Source organism: Bison bison, unplaced genomic scaffold, assembly GCF_000754665.1.
Source record: "Bison bison bison isolate TAMUID 2011002044 unplaced genomic scaffold, Bison_UMD1.0 scf7180017864469, whole genome shotgun sequence".
NCBI lineage: Eukaryota > Metazoa > Chordata > Mammalia > Artiodactyla > Bovidae > Bison > Bison bison.
Window position 1 is genome coordinate 5994073 of NW_011495030.1, and position 22901 is coordinate 6016973.

General features: G+C 41.2%; 1 long non-coding RNA gene across 2 annotated transcripts in view; it reads right to left on the minus strand.

Annotated features, from left to right (window-relative positions):
- Positions 1 to 6580: 6580 nt before the first annotated feature.
- Positions 6581 to 22901, minus strand: part of LOC105003492 — an 18425-nt gene continuing 2104 nt past the window's right edge. The window contains exons 2-4 of one of the 2 annotated variants that reach the window (XR_827114.1): positions 8796 to 8970; positions 7125 to 7322; positions 6592 to 7028 (exon numbers count right to left, since the gene is read on the minus strand). This is a non-coding gene — a long non-coding RNA (uncharacterized LOC105003492). Of the gene's footprint in view, positions 7323 to 8795; positions 8971 to 22901 lie in introns of both variants that reach the window. The other variant, XR_827113.1, reaches the window with a different exon arrangement.

Below are 22901 nucleotides of genomic sequence, written 5' to 3' on the forward strand. Positions count from 1 at the left end.
TACTTATATATTATTAATATTTTTTCTGACTGTATTCCATTATACAGCACCATATTTTATCAGTTGTTCAGTTGCTCAGTCATGTCTGGCTAAATAGTTCCTATTTGGGTATATTTAAGTTGTTCTCAATTTTTTCATAATATAAAAAATGTTACACTTGTTCAATTTTATTAAAAATGTATTCTTTATATGGATTTGCTGAGCCAAGAAAAGACTTTTTAAGACTTGATTATATATTACTTGATTATATATTACTAATTTTCTGTCTAGAAACCATGTACCAACTTATACTGCCAACAGCAAAGTTAAGCCCATTTCTTCAACATGGCCAACATCAAAAATATCTACAAACAATAAATGTCGGAGAGGGTGTGGAGAAGAGGGGACCCTCCTACATTGTTGGTGAGAATGTAAACTGGTACAACCACTGTGGAGAAGAGTATGAAGGCTACTTAAAATGCTAAAAATGGCCATTCTGACCAGTGCGAGGTATATCTCACTGCAGTTTTGATTTTGCATTTCTCTGATAATTAATGATGCTGAGCACCCTTTACCTGTATTTTTTGGCCATCTGTATGTTTTCCTTGGATAAATGTCTATTTAGACTACATGCCTATGTTTTTTGATTGAATTGCTTTTGTCATATAGAGGTCCAGAAACTTCTTTTATATTTTGGAGTTTAATCCCTTGCCAGTAGCTTTGCAAATATTTTCTCCCATTCAGTGTGTTGTCTTTTCATTTTGCTTATGGCTTAAAAGTTTTTAATTAAGTCCTATTTGTTTATTTTTGTTTTTATTTCCATTATTCTAGGAGATGGCTTGAAAAAGATACTGCTGGAATTGATGTCAGAGTGTTCTGCCTATTTTTCTACAACAGTTTTATAATATCTGGCCTTTTAGGTCTTTAATTCATTTTGAACTTATTTCTCTGTATGGTGTTAGAGATGTTCTAATTTCATTTTTTTTTTTTTCAACATCTGGCTTTTTAGTTTTCCCAGCAAGGCTTATTAAAGACTGTCTTTTCTCCGTTGTACAGTCTTGCCTTCTTTGTCATAGATTAATTGACCATAGGTGAGTAGGCTCATTTCTGGGCTTTCTATTCTGTTTCCTTGATCTATACTCCTATTTTCATGCCAGTACTATAATGTTTTGATGACTGCAGCCTTGTATTATAGTCTAAAATCAAGGAGTCTGATTCCTCTAGTTCCATTTTTCTATCTCAGTATTGCTTTGGCAATTTGAGGTCTTTTGTGTTTCCATAGGAATTAAAAATTTTTTTGTTCTAGTTCTGTGAAAAATGCCATTGGTAATTTGATAGGGATTGCAGTGAACCTATAGATTACCTAGGGTAGTATAGTCATTTTGACAATATTGATTCTTCCAATCCAAGAGCACAGTATATCTTTCCATCTGTTTGTGTCATTTTTTATTTCTTTCATCAGTGTCTTATAATTTTCAGAGTATAGGTCTCTGGTCTCTTGTTGTTCAGTCGCTAAGTTGTGTCTGAATCTTTGCAACCCCATGGACTGCAGCACATCAGGCTTCTCTGTCCTTCACCATCTCCCAGAGTTTGCTTAAATTCATGTCCATTGAGTCACTGATGCCTTCCAACCATCTCATCCTCTGTCTCCCCCTTCTCCTCTTGTCCCCAGTCATACTCAGCATTAGGATCTTTTCTAGTGAATCGGCTCTTCACATCAGTTGGCCAACATATTGGAGGTTGAGGTTCAGCTTTAGCATCAGTCCTTCCAATGAACATTCAAGGTTGATTTCTTTTAGGATTGACTAGTTTGATCTCCTTGCTGTCCAAGGGACTCTGAAGAATCTTCTCCAACACCACAGTTCGAAAGCATCAATTCTTTGGCATCCAGCCTTCTTTATGGTCCAACTCTCATATCTGTACATGACTGCTGGAAAAACCATAGCTTTGACTAGACAGACCTTTGTCAGCAAAGCTCTATCTCTGCTTTCTAATATGCTGTCTAGGTTTGTCATAGCTTTTCTTTCAAGGATCAAGTGTCTTTTAATTTCATGGCTGCTGTCACTGTTCACAGTGATTTGGAGCCCAAGAAAATAAAATCTGTCACTGTGTCCACTTTCTCCACATCTTTTTGTCATGAAATGATGAGACTGGATGCCATGATCTTTGTTTTTTGAATGTTGAGTTTTAAGCCAGCTTTTTTAACTCTCCTCTTTCACCTTCACCAAGAGGCTCTTTAGTTCCTCTTCATTTTCTGGCATTAAAATGGTGTCATCTGCATATCTGAGGTTGTTGATATTCCTCCCAGCAATCTTGATTCCAGCTTGCGAGTCATCCAACACAGCATTTCACATGATGTAATCTGCATATAAGTTGAATAGGCAGGGTGACAGTACACAGCTTTGACATACGCTTTCCCCAGCTCCAGGAGTTGGTGATGGACTGGGAAGCCTGGCACGCTACAGTCCATGGAGTGGCAGAGAGTCAGACACAACTGAGAGACTGACCTGAACTTTCCCAGTTTTGAACCAGTCCATTGTTCTATGTCTGGTTCTAACTGTTCCTTCTTGACATGCATTCAGGTTCCTCAGGAGACAGGTGAGGTGATCTGGTATTCCCATCTCTTTAAGAATTTTCAGTTTGTTATGATCCACACAGTCAAAAGTTTTAGTATAGTCAATGAAGCAAAAGAGATGATTTTGGAATTGCCTTGCTTTTTCTATGATCCAGTGGATGTTGACAATTTGATCTCTGGTTCCTCTCTCTTCTCTAAATCCAGCTTGTACATCTGGAAGTTCTCAGTTCACATACTGTTGAAGCCTAGCTTGAAGGCTTTTGAACATAATCTTACTAACATGTGAAATGTGAATTGTGTGGTAATTGGAACATTTTTGGCATTGCCTTTCTTTGGGATGGGAATGAAAACGGACCTTTTCCAGTCCTGTGGCCACTGCTGAGTTTTCCAAATTTGCTGGCATATTGAGTGCAGCACTTTCACAGCATCATCTTTTAGGATTTGGAATAGCTCAGCTGGAATGCCACCATCTCCGCTAGCTTTGTTCATAGCAATCCTTCCTAAGGCCCACTTGACTTCACACTTCAGGATGTCTGGCTCTGAGTGAGTGACCACACCATTTTGGTTATCTAGGTCATTAAGATCTTTTTCGTACAGTTCTTCTATGTATTCTTGCCACCTCTTCTTAATCTCTTCTGCTCCTGGTAGGTCCTTGCCATTTCTGTCCTTTATGTGCCCACCTTTGCATGAAATGTTCCCTTGGTATGTCTAATTTTCTTGAAGAGATGTCCAGTCTTTCCCATTCTGTTATTTCCCTCTATGTCTTTGCATTGTTCACTTAAGGCTTTCTTATCTCTCCTTGCTCTGGAACTCTGCATTCAGTTAGGTATATCTTTCCTTTTCTCCTTTGTACTTCTCTTTTCTCAGCTATTTGGAAGTTCGCCTCAGACAACCACTTTGCTTTCTTGCATTTCCTTTTCCTGGGGATCATTTTGGTCACCACCTTCTGTACAATGTTACAAACTTCCATCAAATTTCTTCAGGTACTTTGCCAGATTTAGTCCCTTGAGTCTATTTGGCACCCCCACTGTATAATCATAAGGGATTTGATATTTATATATGTATTTTATATATATTTTCTATGTAATCATGAAGAATTTGCCTTCTTAGGTAGGTTTATTCTTAGGTATTTTATACTTTTAATGCCACAGTAAACTAGATTGTTTCCTTAATTTCTCTTTCTGACCTTGGTTGTTAGTGTATAGAAATCCAACTGATATCTGTGTGCAAATTTTGTATCCTGCAACCTTACCAAATTCATTGATGACTTGTAATTTTGGGGTAGCATCTTCAGGATTTCTGTGTATCATGTCATGTCATCTGCAAACAGTGACAGTTTTGCATCTTCTTTTCCAATTTGGATTACTTTCCTTTTTCTTCTCTGGTTACTGTGGCTAGGACTTCCAAAACTATGTTGAATAAAGTAGCAAGAGTGGACATCTTGTCTCTTTCCTGGTCTTAGAGGAGATGCTTTCAGCTTTTCACCATTGAGAATTATGATTTGTCACATATGGCCTTTGTTATGTTGAGAGGTAGTTTCCCTTTACGCCCACTTTCTGGAGAGTGTTTATCATAAATAGGTGTTGAATTTTTATCAAAAGCTTTTTCTGCATCTATTCAGATGATCATTTGATTTTTATTCTTTAACTTGTGATGTGGTGTATCACACTGATTGGAGATGTAGAAAAATCCTTGCATCCCGAAGAGAAATCCCACTTGATCATGGTGGTGTTATTCAGTCAGTAAGTCGTGTTGGACTCTTAGTGATCCCAGGGACTGTAGCCCACCAGGCTCCTCCATCCATGGGATTTCCCAGGCAAGAATACTGGAGTGGGTTGCCATTTTCTTCTCCAGGGTATCTTCCCAACCCAGGGATTGAATCCATGTCTCTTGCATCTCCTGCATTGGCAGGTGGATTCTTTACCATTGAGTCACCTGGGAAGCCCATTATAAGAGTTGAGCAACCACTAATCTGAAAACAGATGTCCATAAAGATAGACTAAATTTCTTATACTGGTGGTTTTGGTATACTGTTCTTTTATATTTAATATGAAATACCAAGTAGGACAGAAGGCATGTCTTACCAAACACTGAAAATTTGGAACATTCACGAGCCTCATCAAACACACTCCTAGGATTCTGAAAGTATGAGGAGGTCTGATGTGCCCTCTGATTCTAGCCATATGTTTACTGGAGAAGACAGAAATGGGAAAAGATTTCAGAGGTCAGAGATACTTTGCTTTTATTTGGGGTGGGGGGAGGAAATCATCTGACACAATTTAGCATGGATACCTGGAGATTAAAAAATAATAAAACTTTAGAAACTATCCTTGGTTATGGATCCAGCCTCCCCATTTTTTTAGGGGAAATCTCACTAATATACACCAGAGAACAATGTGTGTGAGCATAAGAATATACAATGTGTTTATGTATTTGGTGCTAAGGAAAGGGGGTTTTAAACATACTTGACCTGAGTAGATGATTTAAAATGCATATTCCTGAACACCATCCAAAGCGTCTGGGGTAAAACCATAATACTGTAGCTTAATGTGCTTTTCAGGTGATTCTGATGATAAGTGAGAATTGTCTTCTAATCTCTATTTTATTGATATCCTCTATTATTCTAATAATTGTTCCTTTGTATGTTATCTTTTTTCCCTACTTGCTTTTCAATTAAAGTTTGCTTTTCTTTAGTGTTCCACTCTTAACAGGATTAGCAGTGGATTTCTATATTGTGCAAGACTCGGTGTGGTTCTTCAGTCTGAAGTTTCATGGCTGTTCTTAGTTCTGGAAAGTTCATAGCCATTTTCACTTAAAATATTGCCCCTTCCCCATTTTCTCCTTCTGAAATTCCCATTAGTCTTAAATAGAAACTTCAAATTTAGTCATTCATTTCTCCCAGCCTCTCTTTTGGGTTTTATAACTCTTTAACGGTCCCAATCTGATTTTAAATTGGTCATTATATTTTATTGACAGCCTTTCATTTTTGAATTGTTCTATTTGGTTGTTGTTCATATCTGTCTGTTCTTTTTACATTCCCTGGTTTATTTCATGAGGGTTTTTTATTTATCTCTTCAATGATTATAAATATACTTAATTTATAGATAGCTTTAGATCATTACATCTCAGGTTCTTGGGCTTCTTCCTCCCACATGTATCTGCTGACTGTTTCTTGTGGCAAACCACTTCCTTGGTTAGGCTGTACTTCTTAATTGTGAGCACATTTTCAGCCAGGTTGTATTTCCTTGTGGAATCCCTGTGTATTTGGTAGTAACTATCAGAGAAGTTTTACATTTGATTCTTCTGAGAATTCCAGGAGTTTCACTGGTATGAAATATTTCCAGTATGTACATAAATATCCCCATTTGGGGTTCCTATGTTATGAAAATAGTCTAAAATGTGGATTCTAGCTCTGTGTATAACTTATATCTTTAAATTGCCATTTATCATGGGGAAATTCTTCCCATCCAGATATCTAATCAGTGAGAACTTTGCCAGTTGCTTTTGTCGTGAGTGAATGAAGCATCATAGTCACCTTCTGTAGTGACAGCAGTTCTTTCTCAGTCCTAGCTTTATGCATGAATTTCACAGTTCTACCTCCTCACCTTTCACAGACCCAAGGGAAAGTTATTCTAGTCGTGTGTTTAAAAACCACGACCCCTAACTGTTGGGTCCTATCCAACGCAGACACCCTGCTGTGTACTACAGGATGTCTGGTTGGAACTAGAAACCTGCATTAGTCAGGTCTGAAGACTGCCAGCAAGTGCAATAGAGAATACGTGACCTTTGACACTGGAGCCAGAGTTTGAACCGTTTATTATTTATTCTTGAGTAAGCTCTGCTAAGTCACATATTCACTCTAAGCTTTTGTTTTTCTCATCAAGAAAATAGCGATAATATTATTACTGATTATTTCTTATATGTTCTTCATTCCTTCAAAAGTTGAAGCAGATTGAGTTTCTTTAGAGGCAAGAACCATAGACTATTCAATATTTTCTCTTACAAAACAAATAATGAAATAGTTGATTGAGTGACCTCATTAATTTCCTTTTATTAATGTACTTTTTTTTTTCTGTACCAACTGACTGAGAAAAACTGGTTAAAAAAAGAAACACACCTGAGGTTGGAAGAAATGATGCATTTCATTTCTCAAATTTGCAAGAGTGAAGTGAGGGGTAGACTTACATCTCTGCAGAGTTCCACTCCTTAGACTTTTCCTCCCCGTCTCCCTAGAGTGTGTGTGAGTGCAAACGTATATTGGTTTAGAGGTTCTGCTTGGATAAATGTTTCAGAGCCAATAAATCTGTCACAGTAGCTCTCAGGCTGAGCCAAGGTGAACAATCACACAGTAATTTCTCCAGAGCCTCAGGGTACCAGGCAGCACAAGCAGGGAGGTTGCCAGATGCCTCCTCACCTTATGCCCAGAAGCAGAGACGTCACCCCACAGGAACAGGAGCTTCCCCAGATGCTGCATCTACCGGGTGGTAAAATTCTTTGTCAAACAGCAGAGCAATCAGATGTAAAACACAGAGAGAAAAAACAGAAGCACATAAAAATAACTGGTTCTCACAGTGATTCTGGTGAGTGGTAGACTGCAGGTGAAAATAAGTGCTCATTATGCAAGGCAATGTGGTGGTGGTGCTCAGAAAAGGTTAGTGCGTAGCTCCCTTGTTTCAGCTGCATGTGCCATAGACACCCACTCTCACAAAAGCACTAGGTTGTCCATGATGGTTTCATTTTTTGCAGTTTATTTCTAGTAATGAAAAATCTGGAAGAGAATAAAAATTCTCATAAGATAGGAGTTGATAAGCTACATCATACAACGGAGTGTTCTGTAAGCACTCAAATCATACAGATCTCTATACACACAAATGGAAGGTTTCTGAGATATACTCTTCATAGTGACTGGGAGCGTGACCTTTGGAGCCAGTCTGCCTGAGCTCAAACGCCTGTGTGATACTGGGCAATTAGCCTCCCAACTCTGTGCCTCAGCTTGTTCACATATAGAATGAGGGTAACGGTAATACGTAAGTAGTAGAGTCATTGTGAGCATCAAAATGAACTCCTATGAAAAGTGCTTATAACAATCTTGGATTCACATAATAATACTAAACTAATTATGTGAGCTATTACGTTATATATGAGCTATGATGAGCAGTAGTGGTAGTAACTAAAAATAATAAGCTAATGCTAACTGCTTATGTCTGGGGCTTATACTTGTGGGCTTGAAGTGAAAGAGTAGCACTTTTCATGTTCATTTTAGACCATTTGGATTAGTTACAGTGAACATAATACTTATATTAAAAAGTAATTGAAAGTATTCGAAGTATATTGGATAAGAAGACTGCTGTTTTGAAAGTCTAACATGTAACAAACAGGGACTTAACCAAAAATCACAATTACTGAGGGCTGTGTTTTTAAAACATTAGAAACTGATTGATGTAAGCAATCCCTTACACTGAATGCCTTGTGGCTGCATTGCATTGTACACTTAGCAAAATGTTTTCACGTTCATGAGTTGATTCAATCCAACTAACTGGATTATTAATGAATTCCCTTAATCCTTGTAAAGTGAATGTTCATACTTATTATTCCAAATAAGGGAAGAGAGAGAGGAAGTGAGACAGTTGGCTGTTGGTTGTTTGGGTTTTGTTGTCATTTTTATTGTTTCCCTGCTCACAGCAAAGCTGGACAGGCTACGAGATTGAAGCTTAGAGTGTTAAGGGCTTGCTTAAACTCAGACAACTTCTAGTAATAGAAATGGAGAAAATCCAGGTTTCCCAAGGCAAAGCTCTTTCTACCAAACCATAATTACCCTGTAAACATGCTAGATTTATAATTCTACCCTATACACAGAAACTATCAAGTATTTAGTTTGGTAAGAAGGTGGGATTTTAGTGGATCAGCAGGAGAAAACATCTAAAAAGTCAGTTCCCCAAGTTTATAAACAAAGCTTATCACTGCCCCAGGAAATTATGACCTGTGTGAATGGCAGCTGACAATAGAACATATAGTTGGCTCCTGTCCAAAGCACCCTCAGGTGGGGTAATGCTTATAAGATATGGCCCTAGGGTGAGATGATAAACAGATGAATTTGGTAGAGCCAAGAGTGTAATTAAAGATAGTTGCTTTGGGATGTGGCTGAGGTCACTAAAACAATGAACAAATTTTAAAAAGTAAGCCAAATAGCAAGATAACAATAAGCACCTTTAGCAAGTTGCTTTTCTGTCTGGTTTCTTACCTCTAAAAGTGAAGAGGTTGGACTAGCTGACCTCTAAGATGCCTTTCATCCATCTGTTCATCCATTCAACAAATAGGCATTGAGTGATTTTTGTGTGTGTGTTTGTAGATCCAGGTACTAATGAAACAAGTTGAATGAGACAGATGAGGTCACTTTTCTCAAGAAGTGGTGGGGGCTGGACAAGAAAGAAAAATATCAGACAGTGATAAGTGTTACCCAAAGAATTAAAAATAGGCTGATGGTAAAGAAAGTGATTGAATGAGCAGTCTAGGTGGGTCCCCTATGAAGGATTCTCTGAGGAGGTGACTTTTTACTTGAGATTATTGAATGTGCCCTGTAAAAATGAGAGAAGCTCCCAGGCAGAAGAAGGGCTGGTTCAAAGACTCTGAGGAAGGAATGAGCTTGTGTTGTGAGGAACCAAATGAAGGATTGATAGACAAGTGAGAACATGTATGGTTCTGTAAATCATAAAGACTTTTGGAGGATTTCAAGCAGTAGCAGGGTCTGATTTATGCCTCTAAAAGTTTACCAGGATTGCTCTGTACAAGGCTGGAAGCAGGTATCCCAGGTAAGAAGCTACTGCGGTAGTCTAGAAGAAATACTATGATCTCTTTAAGGTAAGAGTCAAGAAAATACAGAAGATTGGACGGATTTAAGACATTTATGGGAGTAGAATCAATAGTATTTATAGATAAATGGCTTTTGTGGGTTAAGTGAAAGAATTTCAAGGGTAATTGTCAGATTTGGAGCTTGAGCAAGTGGCTGGATGTTGGTGCCATTTTCTAAAATGGGAAGAAAGAAAGAGAGATATAAGGGTTAGTTAAGATGTGTACAGATAGCAGTGGCTCTGGAGTTCGATAGTCGTCATGCTAAGCACTGGATGTCTATTGAACATCTGTATAAAGATCTGAGAGTAGGCAACTAGAGTCAGGAGTCATGAAAATACAATATGTTGTTTAATTGTGTGTGGCTTTTGTGACTCCATGGACTGTAGCCTGCTAGGCTCCTCTGTCCATGGGATTTTCCAGGCAAGCATACTGGAGTGGGCTGCCATTTCCTTCTCCAGGGGATCTTCCCAACCCAGAGATGGAACCCGAGTCTCCTGCATTGGCAGGATGATGCTTTACCATTGAGCCACCAGGGAAGTCTGGAGATACAACAGAGTTGAAGATAAATGCATGGAGTCATTAGTGTAAAAATATGAACTAGATGGAATCACCTAAAGAGACCTGATAGACAGTAGAGATGGGGTGAGTAAACAGGATCCTGGAGTACTCTTGACCTTGAGGAGGTCAACCTAATAAAGGAGGAGAGGGAAGAGTGGCTAGTGTGATAGGAGATAGAAACACAACCAGGAAAATGTGGTATCAAGGGAAACTTTAAGAAGCAAAAAGCAATCCAGTGTATTAAATGCTGCTAGGAGGTCTAGTTATAATAACACCAGAAAATCAAGTATTTGATTCCACATGAAGGAAATCATGTTTAAGGATCCAGCTATGTCCATCACTACTGTGTTTCTAGATCTTGAGGACTGGGGGAGGAATTCCTGGCAAATGTATTGTTGAGAGGTTCAGAGCGTTGAATTGAAAGTCCTATCCAGGAACCTAGTGTGACTGTTCCAATATGTAGAAAATCTCAGTCATCAAGAGGATAAATAAACATGTGGTTTCAGCAGAATCACTGAAAAAGGAGATGAATGTACATCAAGATAAATGTAATTAATATGTATGTAATTATCTTAATGAGTAGAATGGATCTACATGCAGTGATTACATGTTATACAGAAGTAAGGGTTATATAAAAGTTGGCACCAATCCAGAAGTCAGGTTTATAATAGCTGCTGCTAAGTTGCTGCTAAGTCACTTCAGTCGTGTCCAACTCTGTGTGACCCCATAGATGGCAGCCCATCAGGCTCCCCTGTCCCTGGGATTCTCCAGGCAAGAACACTGGAGTGGGTTGCCATTTCCTTCTCCAATGCATGAAAGTGAAAAGTGGAAGTGAAGTCGCTCAGTCGTGTCCAACTCCCAGTGACCCCACGGACGGCAGCCCACCGGGCTCCTCCGTCCATGGGATTTTCCAGGCAGGAGTACTGGAGTAGGGTGCCATTGCCTTCTCTGTTATAATAGCTATCATGTAACTATTAGATTTTTCACCTCAACAGTTGATGTTTCAGTATGTGGCAGAAACTGAAGAATAATTCTTCTATTGGTTAGACTGCCTTCCTGTAGGAAAATAATTTATAAAGCTGACTAGGGGTAGAAAGAGAATTCTGAGGATGTAGGTCAGCAAGAACCAAACAGCTCTACCTTAAGATGAGTAAGAATTTAGTAGTGAGGAAGAATTTGATAAGGAATATAGTGGGGAGACAGAGTTGAAGTTGCAGACAGAGCAGGAGATGTTTTAGGAACCACATATCTCACACTGAATTTGTTTGTGCTGCCATAATAGAAATTGTCTCAAGTTTTCTCAAGACTTCAATTTTACATAAATAAATACATTGTATGCTTAGAGAAAATCCTGTAGGACCTGACATTTAGAAATCTCTCAATTAAAAAGCCAACTCATCACCCAGTTATTCTACAGTGCACTTTACAGTCAACAAAACAAATCTAAGCACATTGAGCATCCAGAATTTATTTTAACCTAACCTTAAAAAAAATAAGTACAGAAAACCAATGATTACTTGACAGTTGAAGAAAGATTCTGACGTAAAAGACAGAGACATCAAAATGGAAGCAAGGAAGAAAGAAAACTCAAAAGAGACAGCACACTAAAAAGAAGAAAACTTTAATAGAATTATACTTAATGACCTCAGAAAGAGAAGATAAGCTATTGTTAAAACAAGGTCAGGATACTATTTGGAGGAGGAAACAGACAGAACAGGCTCCATCTTGGGCCAGACTGCGGACTTTGAGCTATATGCCCTGTATCTATGGAAATGATATACTAACTGGAAAACCAGACCCCCCGGATGGAAGAGCCCCAGGACTTGTACCTAGACTCTCCATCACCTAAAAGAATACCCTAATTATCTGAGTAACCAAATAGAATCATAAATTCTATTATGCTTATTGGGGTATGACCACAGCCCTATTGATGATTGTCCATTGTTAACTACTGAGGCTTAAGGCATATGAATCACAGGTTTAAGGCATATGAATCATGGGTTAACTTTGATTGTATCTTTCTTTTCCTTTGTTCAGACTAGTTTCAGAGAATTTGGGGAGGTGGCTTTGAGCACATACACTTAGGGTATATAAAGTTTTCACAAAAACTGGTCAGGGTCCTTGGCTACAACACTATGAAGAAAAAGGAATAAGCAGACACTTTTATTAGCATAATAAAGTGTTTTAAAAATATAAATTTTTAATTTAAATTTAAAATTACATGGATAAAAATATATTTATATGTTTATATATATATGGAAAATAAAATATCTCAAAATTTTTTAAAAATAGAAAACAAGGTTAAACTAGAAGGTTTAAATCAAGAGGCCCAACATCCTATGGTAACAATCCAGAAGAGAAAAATGTCAAAAGGAATATTACAAGAACATTTTTTAGACATGCAGAAAAGTCCTATTGAGCACCCAGCACAATAAATGAGAAAATACCCACCAAGTTGTAAATTTTAGAATATCAGGAAGATAGTGAAAAAGAAAGGGAAAAAAACAAGTCACAGATAAACTAGAATAAGAGGGCAGTGAACACCATATCCAGTGCTATCAAACTAGAATACAAACATTTTCTGACATTTAAGATCTAGAAAGTATTTCTCTCCCATGTACCTTTCCTCAAGTCTTCTAAAGGTCTTATTATTTAGCAGCTAAGTTGTATCCAACTCTTTGCAACCTCATGGACTGCAGCATGCAAGGCTCCTCTGTCCTCCACTATGTCCAGGAATTTGCTCAAATTCAAGTCCATCAAATTGGTGATGCTATCTAGCCATCTCACCATCTGCCACCCCCATTCTTTCAATTTTTCCCAGCATCAAGGTCTTTTCCATTGGGTGGCCAAAGTGTTGGGGAGCTACAGCAACTTTCCTTCCAATGAGTATTCTGGGTTGATTTCCTTTAGGGTTGACTGGTTGGATCTCCTTACTTCCCACTAAAGCAATAAGATTCACCAAGAAAGAAGAAATGATATCCAGAAAACAAAGAATCAATACAGAAAGGAGATATAGGAAATTCCCCAGAAAATAGTAAAAATAAACCCTACTATGACAGCAGAGACAGCTGTAGTAAGTAAGCAATCCAGATGAATATGAGAGGACAGGGACATACCGGAGAAAGAGCTCTATTAAAAAAACTTTTACCAACTGCTTATCTGGTTGGTTCGCTTGTTTAGAAGTTTTTTCCAAAGGCTGTATTGCTGGAGTTGGGAATGTGGATGCAGAAGCCAGACTGGCCGGGTTCAAATCCTTCCTCTGCCACTGTGGTCAGACAGATAGCCTCCCTGTGCTTCATGTTTTCTATCTATAGAATTGGGTCATAATGTACTTACCTCATAGTTATTTCAGAATGGAAGAAAATATTTTCAAATGATGTGACTGACAAGGGATTAATCTCAAAAGAAAAAAAAAAAAAAACTCAATCAAAAAATGGGCAGAAGACTTGACAAACCAGTATGTTACACTCATACATTGTTCTCCTAATCTATGTTAATGAAACTATATATTTGTATGGAAATCTGCCTTTTTTCAAGATTTATGTCAATCATTTTATGGCCCAGGATGACCACCTGGTGCCAGGGTTATCTTGAGGAAACAGCCAGAACAGGCTCCATCTTGAAAACAGGACTCCATCTTGGGCCAGACTGTGGACTTTGAGCTATATGCCCATGAATATGTCTATGAAAATGACATACCAACTGGAAAACCAGACCCCCTCCCCCAACCCAGGGCTCATACCTAGACTCTCTGTCACCTAAAAGAATACCCTAATTATCTGTGTAACCAAATAGAATCATAAATTTTATAATGCTTATTGGGGTATGACCACAGGCCTATTGATGATTGTCCACTGTTAACTACTTAGGCTTAAGGTATACGAATCACGGGTTGACTTTAATTGTATCTTTCTTTTCCTTTGTTCAGACTAGTTTCTGAGAATTTGGGGAGGTGGATTTGAGCACATACACTTAGGGTATATAAGGTTTTTTCACAAAAACTGGTCAGGGTCCTTGGCTAAGAGGAGACTCTGCCTTGGGTTCACCGGTGTAATAAACTGCACTCCACTATCTGCATTGTCCTTCTGAGTGAGTTTGTTTCCCGGAATGCATGGCTACGACATTTGGTGCATTGGCTGGGAAATTCAGTTTGAGGAGACAAGTCCCACTTGGGACTACTCAGAGGCCTTGTGGCTTGGATCTTCTAGAGGAGGAAGGCGCCTCACCTTTCTGGAAGGATTCTGTTTCTCAGCGCCTGGACCTTTAACATTAGCAGTAGTGGATGGCAGCAGGGGAACTGAGCACTCAGGTGAGGAGGAACCCACCCAGCAGGGTGGAAGAGGGGGCCTGATCACCGCCCTGGGAAGGACTAGAAGAGGCATGGACCCACAGGAGCCTAGAATAGGCAGGTGGTGGTGATGGCCTGGTACACAGGTTGACAAGCGTGTTAGGGCTTAGGAAGGAAATTCGTGAATGTTATTTAGGAGGTGGTGTCCACGCCATCTTGCAGAAAATTATTACCAAGCAATCACCAGGGGATTATTAGGAGAAGAAACTTGGTCTTTGTGTGCTCATATTCTGCCCTCCCCAAGGAGGTATCCCATCTGCTGTGAAATTCTTGACCCCCTCAGAATTGTCAGGCTAGAAGGAGAAGGAGTATGAATTGGCTTTTCTGGAGACGGCCTGGGACATGGGATATTTAACCCATCTGTGTTTTCATCTACACCTGATCAAGCCCACCAAGGCAGAATGGACTTTAAAAAGTTAAGGGAGAAACAGTCTTGGACCACGTGGTGTTCTGGTTCAGTCGTGCTGACCAGCAGGTAAAGACACACCAATCCCCCTTCTTCCTCTGGGATCTGGCAGGTAAGGCTCTTCTCACCCCAATTAGGAAGGAAGCAGAATGGTAATTTAAGTGTTTCATTGAGTGGAAATATCAGAAGAACATAGGGTACTAAGAACTTCATAGACAGAATGAAAAGGAAAAGTAGAAGAAGGTCTGAGAAGATAAGCAAGCTGGGGGAAGTGAATGTAAGGCAACTGTATTGGAGTGCAGGATTAAAAATTTAAAGAAGGGATTTGGAGGAGACTATGGGGTGAAGATGACGCCTAATAGCCTCCACATACTCTGTGAGGTCGAATGGCCCCCTATGGGAGTAGGATGGCCACCAGAGAACACCATGAACTCAAAAATAGTGGAAGCAGTCTATACAGTAGTCACAGGAGAGCCAGGACACCTGGATCAATATCCATATATTGACTCATGGCTAGGGTTAGCTCAAGACCCTCTTCCTTGGATGAGGTTCTATATCCAGAAGGGAAAGCGAAAAATATCAATGGCACAAAAATTGACTGAATAAATAAAAAAGAAATTCTACAAGATTTGGACGGGGATGACCTGACTCCTCCCCTATACTGGATAATGACGCGCCTGCCTCCCAGTGCTCCACCAGGACCAGAGGCCACCTTAATGCCCAGTGCAGGGCCAGTTGAAGTTCCTGCAGCAGCCACTGCTCCTCCACCAGCTCTTCCAGAGATCGTAGAGCCATCATTTCGGCAGGCTCTGATCCCAGCGATGGAGACCTCTGGTCAACGCCCCCAGGATTCCAACTCAGCTGGACCTCATAGATTGTATCCACCTTTCCTGGTGAGTATTGATGGAAAGGGGGAAGAAAACATAGGAATTAGACAGAGGCTGTGCTCTGCCAAGGAACAGGGGGAAAGAACCCCACTACAGATGCCCCTCAGAGAGCTACAACAGCCTCCAGTTCAGGAAGCATGTGGGCACTACCATCCGCCCCTTGTAGCCTATTATTTATTACCAGCCATTTTCCTCTACAGATATATTAAACTGACAGAGGCACACTCCACCATACTCGGAGGAGCCACAAGCCATGATTAGGCTAATGGAGATTATTTTTCAAACCCACCACACTACCTGGGATGACGTAATCCAACTACTAGTCTCCCTTTTGAGCACTGAGGAAAGACACAGGATCCTAACTGAGGCCAGAAAACGGTTAAGAGAAATGGCACCTGAGGGTACTGCAAACCTGCAGCCGTGGGCAGAACTAGCCACCCCCGATCAGAGCCCCAACTGGGACTGTAACACAGAGGAAGGGAGGGGCCACCTGGAGAGAGATCGGGTGGCTACTTTACAAGGTCTCGAGAGGGGGGCCCGAAAACCTATAAGGAAGGCAAAACCCTCCGAAGTGATTCAAAGGGAAAGCGAATCACCCTCTGAATTCTACGAAAGACTGTGCGAGGCCTGTAGACTTTATACACCAATAGATCCAGAGGCTGCTGGGTCTCAGATGGTGATAAATGCAGCCTCTGTGTCTCAAGCCTACCCCAAAAATGTCAGATGGGAGGACACCAAGTTACTCATTAATTTTTATACATCCCTGAATGTATAAAACCTTCCCAACCTTTGTTGGGAAGAGACTTGGTGTCTAAATTGGGGGCACAAGTGACCTTCCTCCCTTCCCCCCGTGAAAGACCCACTCTTCGCGTGGGCTCAACCACCTATTTATTCTTCCTCTCGGTAACCCCTCAGGATGAATGGAGGTTGCACGATCTCCCAGAAGGGAAACTGGATGGGCTAAACAGTTGAGAGAGAGAGAGTTAACTCAACAATTCCCTGAGGTCTGGGTGGAATACAACCCCCCCTCCCCCCAAGGCTTGCAAAACAAGTCCCACTGGTAATAGAACTCAAACCCAGTACAATTACATCAGCACCCGCCTTGGGCCTGCCAGACCTTGCTAAGCCGTTTACTCTTTACGTGACGGAAATGGACAAGGTGGCTATGGGACATGGGACAGACCTGTGGCTTATCTCCCAAAATGGCAGTACAATGTTGCCACCGGGTGGCTGGGATGCTTATGGGAAGTTGCTGCAGTTGGCTTACTGGTCTGGGAGGCAACCAAGCTGACTTTGGGCCAAGATTTGATGGTAAAAGTCCTGCATGAGGTCAACACTCTTCTGCGAGGGGACCCCCATAAATGGCTGTCAACATCCCAGATTACTCAATACCAGGGACTGTTATGTGAGAACCCCCATGTTACTATTGAGCCTTGTCAGGCCCTGAATCTGGCCACTCTCCTTCCTGTGGAAGAAGGTGGGCCCTCACATGATTGCAAGGAAATATGCCCGCAGCCCTGACTTGAGAGACCAGCCAATCCTGGACCCAGATTTGGTCCTGTACACCAAGGGCACCAGCCTGGTGAAACAAGGACAGTGATTGTTGGGATATGCAGTAGTCATGGAAGAAACCATCGTTGAGGTTAGCTCTCTGCCATCACACTGGTCTGCTCAATGGGCTGAACTATATGCTCTAGTTCAGGCCCTCCAGCTGTCAAAAGGCAAGAAGACAAACATTTACACAGACTTCAGGTATGCTTTTGCCACACTACATGTACACAGGGGTCTATATAAGGAGAGAGGCCTTTTGACAGCTAGTGAAGAACATATTAAAAATAAGGAAGAAATTAAGACCCTATTAGATGCTGCCTGGGAACCAGAAAGGGTTGCCATCATACACTGCCGAGGACATCGAAAAAAGGATACCCCCGGGCTTGGGGAAACAGACTGGCAGATAAGACCATTAAACAAGCAGCCGAGGGCTTGAGAGTGACAAGTGAAGCCCGTGTTAAAGCTCTCATATTGGCAGAGCTGCCTGAGCTAACGCTGGACTATCCAAAATACACTGAAGCCCAAAACCGACTAGCCAAAGCAGAAGGGGCCATCAAGACTGAAAAGTGATGGTGGGAATTGCCAAGTGGCAAATTATTGGTACCAGAGGAGCTGGCACCCACTCTGGTAAGTCAAACACACCAAGCGACCCACCTAGGCCATGAGAAACTGGAAGAGCTAATCTGAAAATATTTTTGGTTCCCCGCCTCTCTTCCCTATGCAGGACAGAATCTCAGAACTGCACTGCCTGCTCACAGGTCAGTGCTGCCTCTCAACACAGACAGAAACTTCTGGGGACTCGGCTAAAAGGCACGCTGCCCTTTGAACACCTGGAAGTGGACTTCACTGAAATGAAGCCTCATCGACACCACCGTTACCTGCTGGTCATGGTATGTATGTTCTAGGGATGGGTAGAAGCTTTTCCTACCCAGACTGAAAGAGCATCAGAGTAACCCAGTGCCTGCTTAGGGAGATAGTTTCCAGATTTGGATTTCCTATCAGCATTGGATTGGACAATGGCCCAGCTTTCATAGCTGATTTAGTATAAGTAAGCAAAACTTTAAACATCAAGTGGAAATTACACATAGCATATGGGCCCCAGAGTTTTGGGATGTGGAAGGTACCAACTTAAAGAGACACTCTTCAAGTGGATCATAGAGACTGACTGCTCCTGGGTGGACTTGTATCTGACAACTACTGCTCAGACTCAGGATGACCCCATGGTCCCATGGCTATTCTCCATATGAAATGGTGTATGGGAGGTCCCCTCCCATAATAAAATAGGTGTCAACAAATTTGCCTCAGGTAAGGGGAGATGAGATTTCACAGCAGTTGGAACAACTGGGTAAGGTAATAAATCAGGTAACTAAGTTTGTACAAGAAAGGGTGTCATTCCTCCTTGGGGAACAGATTCATGAATTTGTGCCCAGGGATCAGGTATGGGTCAAGGGCTGGAAACACAACTCCTTGGCCCCACATTGGAAGGGTCCATACACTGTTGTTCTAACCACGCCTACGGCAGTTAAAGTTGCAGGTGTCACTCTCTGGATCCACCACATGAAGAGAACATACCACGCAGACCCAGAAAATGCTGAGTGGACTGAGCAGAGGGACCCTACTGACCCTCGAGAGACTAAGATCATCCTTAAGAAGAAGAAGGAAAAGAAGATCCCAGACGAGCCTCTTCAGGATGAAGCCGCATAATCAATTCCTGCTGCTTGGCCTCATCAACGTGATTTTGAATTAAACTTCTGTTTCAACTCAGGACAATGTTTTCATTTCATGGACACATTCCTACGTGGACTTCCACAACACCTCCAACTGCTGGGTATGTGGGGCTATGCCTCTGTCTGTGATGGATGGGCTTCCTTGGTCCGTGTCACCGCTCTGCCAAGGAGATTTTAAACCACTCTGCTCTTTTCTGGGACAACAAAAAGAGACTTTCCTTCCTCTTGTCAATCATAATTTCTCCTTGCTTTCTTGGTGTAAGCCAGACCTACAGTCATTAGATTCGGGTCATGGGGCTACATTTGATGTAAACACCAGTTTCATAGACGTAACAAAAGCCTATACCTCATATTTAAAGAACAAAAAGGGGAAAGCTCCCTGACCAGCAAAGGAGGACAGGCCTCTAGGTATGTTGAACAATTCTACCAAGTCTGGGATGAATATTTCTGGATGACCCCAGAAAAGGGTCAATTAATTACTCCCGCTGCTATATGCTGGGAACAAAAGAACAAAGGGTAGGTGACCGTCCATTAGACCCCAAAGAACTAAAATATATGGGGTATCTATCCCCTGAACCATGTAAACAAACATTCGAAGTCACATACCACCCCAACCAGTCCATCCATTGGCCAGGCTCTGATTGGAAATATAACCCTGGAATCCGCTGGGTGGCGCCCAATGGAACACAATGGCTTTGTGGACTTAACATTTGGCCTTGGTTACCAATCAGCTGGGTAGGCCACTGCACACTGGGATTCGCTTTTGCCCATGGCAGCATAAAACCTAACCTACAACAAGCCCCGGTAAATCTACCTTATTTACGTGCTAGGTGGACAAAGTCTGTGTTTCAGTGGTATGAGTATATTGCTGCCTTATTCGTACCTTCTATAGGGACAACAGATACTATGATTACAGTAGAAGCCTTGACTAATTTCACAAAACAGGCCCTCCTAGAAAGTGCTAAAGCCATCCAAGCCTTAAATGAAGAACAAATACAAATGAGAAAAGCAGTAATTCAAAATAGAATGGCTTTGGACATGCTCACAGCTGCTCAAGGAGGGACCTGTTGCTATAATTAAGGTTGAATGTTGTGCATATATTCCTGATTTATCTGGCAATGTATCAGCTGCTCTAGATGACATGAAAAACCAGGTAAAAGCAACATCAAATGAAAATATTCCTTTTTGGACTTCAGTCCTATCTTGGGTGAAGGGTGATTGGTAGAAAACTATATTTACCATTGTTATAGTTACTTTGATAGTTCTGCTTTGTGGACTCTGCATTTTACAAAGTATTATGAACTTTGTAACCCAAAGGTTGGTGTCGTTCTCCCAAATTGGCAGTCAGAGAGCCAGGGTGCAATATATCCCTATGAATAATGCTCATACTATGAGTTAAGAGCATCAAGAGGGGGAATGAAGGAGGAAACAGACAGAACAGGCTCCATCTTGAAAGCAGGACTCCATCTTGGGCCAGACTGTGGACTTTGAGCTATATGCCCACTATCTATGGAAATGACATACCAACTGGGAAACTAGACCCCCCGGATGGAAGAGCCCCAGGGCTTTTACCTAGACTCTCTGTCACCTAAAAGAATACCCTAATTATCTGTGTAACCAAATAGAATTATAAATTCTACTATGCTTACTGGGGTATGCTAAGCTGCTGCTAAGTCACTTCAGTTGTGTCTGACCCTGTGCGACCCCATAGATGGCAGCCCACCAGGCTCCCCCGTCCCTGGAATTCTCCAGGCAAGAACACTGGAGTGGGTTGCCATTTCCTTCTCCAATGCATGAACGTGAAAAGTGAAAGTGAAGTTGCTCAGTGATGTCCAACCCTCAGCGACCCCATGGACTGCAGCCTTCCAGGCTCCTCCATCCATGGGATTCTCCAGGCGAGAGTACTGGAGTGGGGTGCCATTGCCTTCTCCATGACCACAGGCCTATTGATAATAGTCCACTGTTAACTACCTAGGCTTAAGGCATATGAATCATGGGTTTAAGGCATATGAATCATAGGTTAACTTTTATTGTATTTCTCTTTTCCTTTGTTCAGACTAGTTTCAGAGAATTTGGGGAGATGGGTTTGAGCACATACACTTAGGGTATAAAAGGTTTTCACAAAAACCTGTCGGGGTCCTTGGCTAAGAGGAGACTCTGCCTTGGGTCCGCCAGTGTAATAAACTGCACTCCACTATCTGCATTGTCCTTCTGAGTGAGTTTTTTTCCTGGAATGCATGGCCACAACATTCTCAAAATGCACGTTGTGGGTGAGGGGCCTGGTGCCATTCTCTGAATTTTGAGACATTTCCTTTCTTTAATTAGCAGATTGCTGGTAGCTATGTAACATTCATCTAAAGATTAGCAGGGGGGCACTCATTCTGCCCCCTTCTGATGTCTATGTCAGAAGCTTTCTCTATCTCTTTTATACTTTAATAAAACTTTATTACACAAAAGCTCTGAGCAATCAAGCCTCATCTCTGGCCCCAGATTGAATTCTTCTCCTCTGGAGGCCAAGAATCCTGGTGTCTTTTGTGGTTCAGCAACAACCTTTCAATATCCCCTCACACCCAGTTAAAATGACCATCATTAAAAACATCTACAAACAAAGAATGCTAGAGAGGGTATAGAGAAAAGGGAACCCTCCTGCACGGATGATGGTGATGTAAATTGATACAGCCTCTATGGAGAACAGCATGAGGGTTTCTTTTAAAACTAAAAATGGAGCTACCATATGACCCCACTGGTCACATACCCTGAGAAGACCCTAATTCAAAAAGACATATGCTAGTATCAGAAAATTACTACAGTTAATCAGTGAATTTAGCAAAGTTGCAGGATACAAAATCATTACACAAAAATCATTTACATTTCTATATACTAACAATGAAAAAAAGAGAAATTAAGGAATCAATCCCATTCACCACTGCAACAAAAAGAAATAATAAGGAATAAACTTACCTAAGGAGACAAAAGAACTGTACACAGAAAATTATAAGACACTGATTGAAGAAATCAAAGATGACATAAACAGATGGAGAGATAGTCTATGTTCCTGGATAGGAAGAATCAATATTGTGAAAATGACTATATTACCAAACTCAATCTACAGATTCAATGCAATCTCTATTAAATTGGAAGCTTCCCTGGTGGCTCAGATGGTAAAGTGTCTACAATGCGGGAGACCCCAGTTCGATTCCTGGGTTGGGAAGATCCCCTGGAGAAGGAAATGGCAATCCACTCCAGGACTATTGCCTGGAAAATCCCATGGACAGAGGAGCCTGGTAGGCTACAGGTATATCTCTATTAAATTACCAATGGCATTTTTCACAGAGCTAGAACAAAAAATTTCACAATTCATATGGAAACACAAAAGACCCCAAATAGCCAAAGCAGTGTTGAGAAAGAAGAATGGAGCTGGAGGAATCAACCTTCCTGACTTCAGGTTATATTACAAAGCTACAGTCATCAAGACAGTATGGTACTGGCACAAAGACAGAAATATAGGCCACTGGAACAAGATAGAAAGCCCAGAAATAAACTCATGCACCTATGAGTACCTTGTTTTTGACAAAGGAGGCAAGAATATACAATGAGGCAAAGACAGCCTCTTCAATAAGTGGTGCTGGGGCAACTGGACAGCTACATGTAAAATAATGAAATTAGAACACTTCCTAGGACGATACACAAAGATAAACTCAAAATGGATTAAAGACCTAAATGAAAGACCAGAAACTATAAAACTCTTAGAGGAAAACATAAGCAGAATACTTGATGACATAAATCAAAGCAAGATCCTCTATGACCCACCTCATAAGAGACACTGATGTATAGAACAGTCTTATGGACTCTGTGGGAGAGGGAGAGGGTGGGAAGATTTGGGAGATTGGCAATGAAACATGTAAAAATATCATGTAGGAAACGAGTTGCCAGTCCAGGTTCGATGCATGATGCTGGATGCTTGGGGCTGGTGCACTGGGACGGCCCAGAGGGATGGTATGGGGAGGGAGGAGGGAGGAGG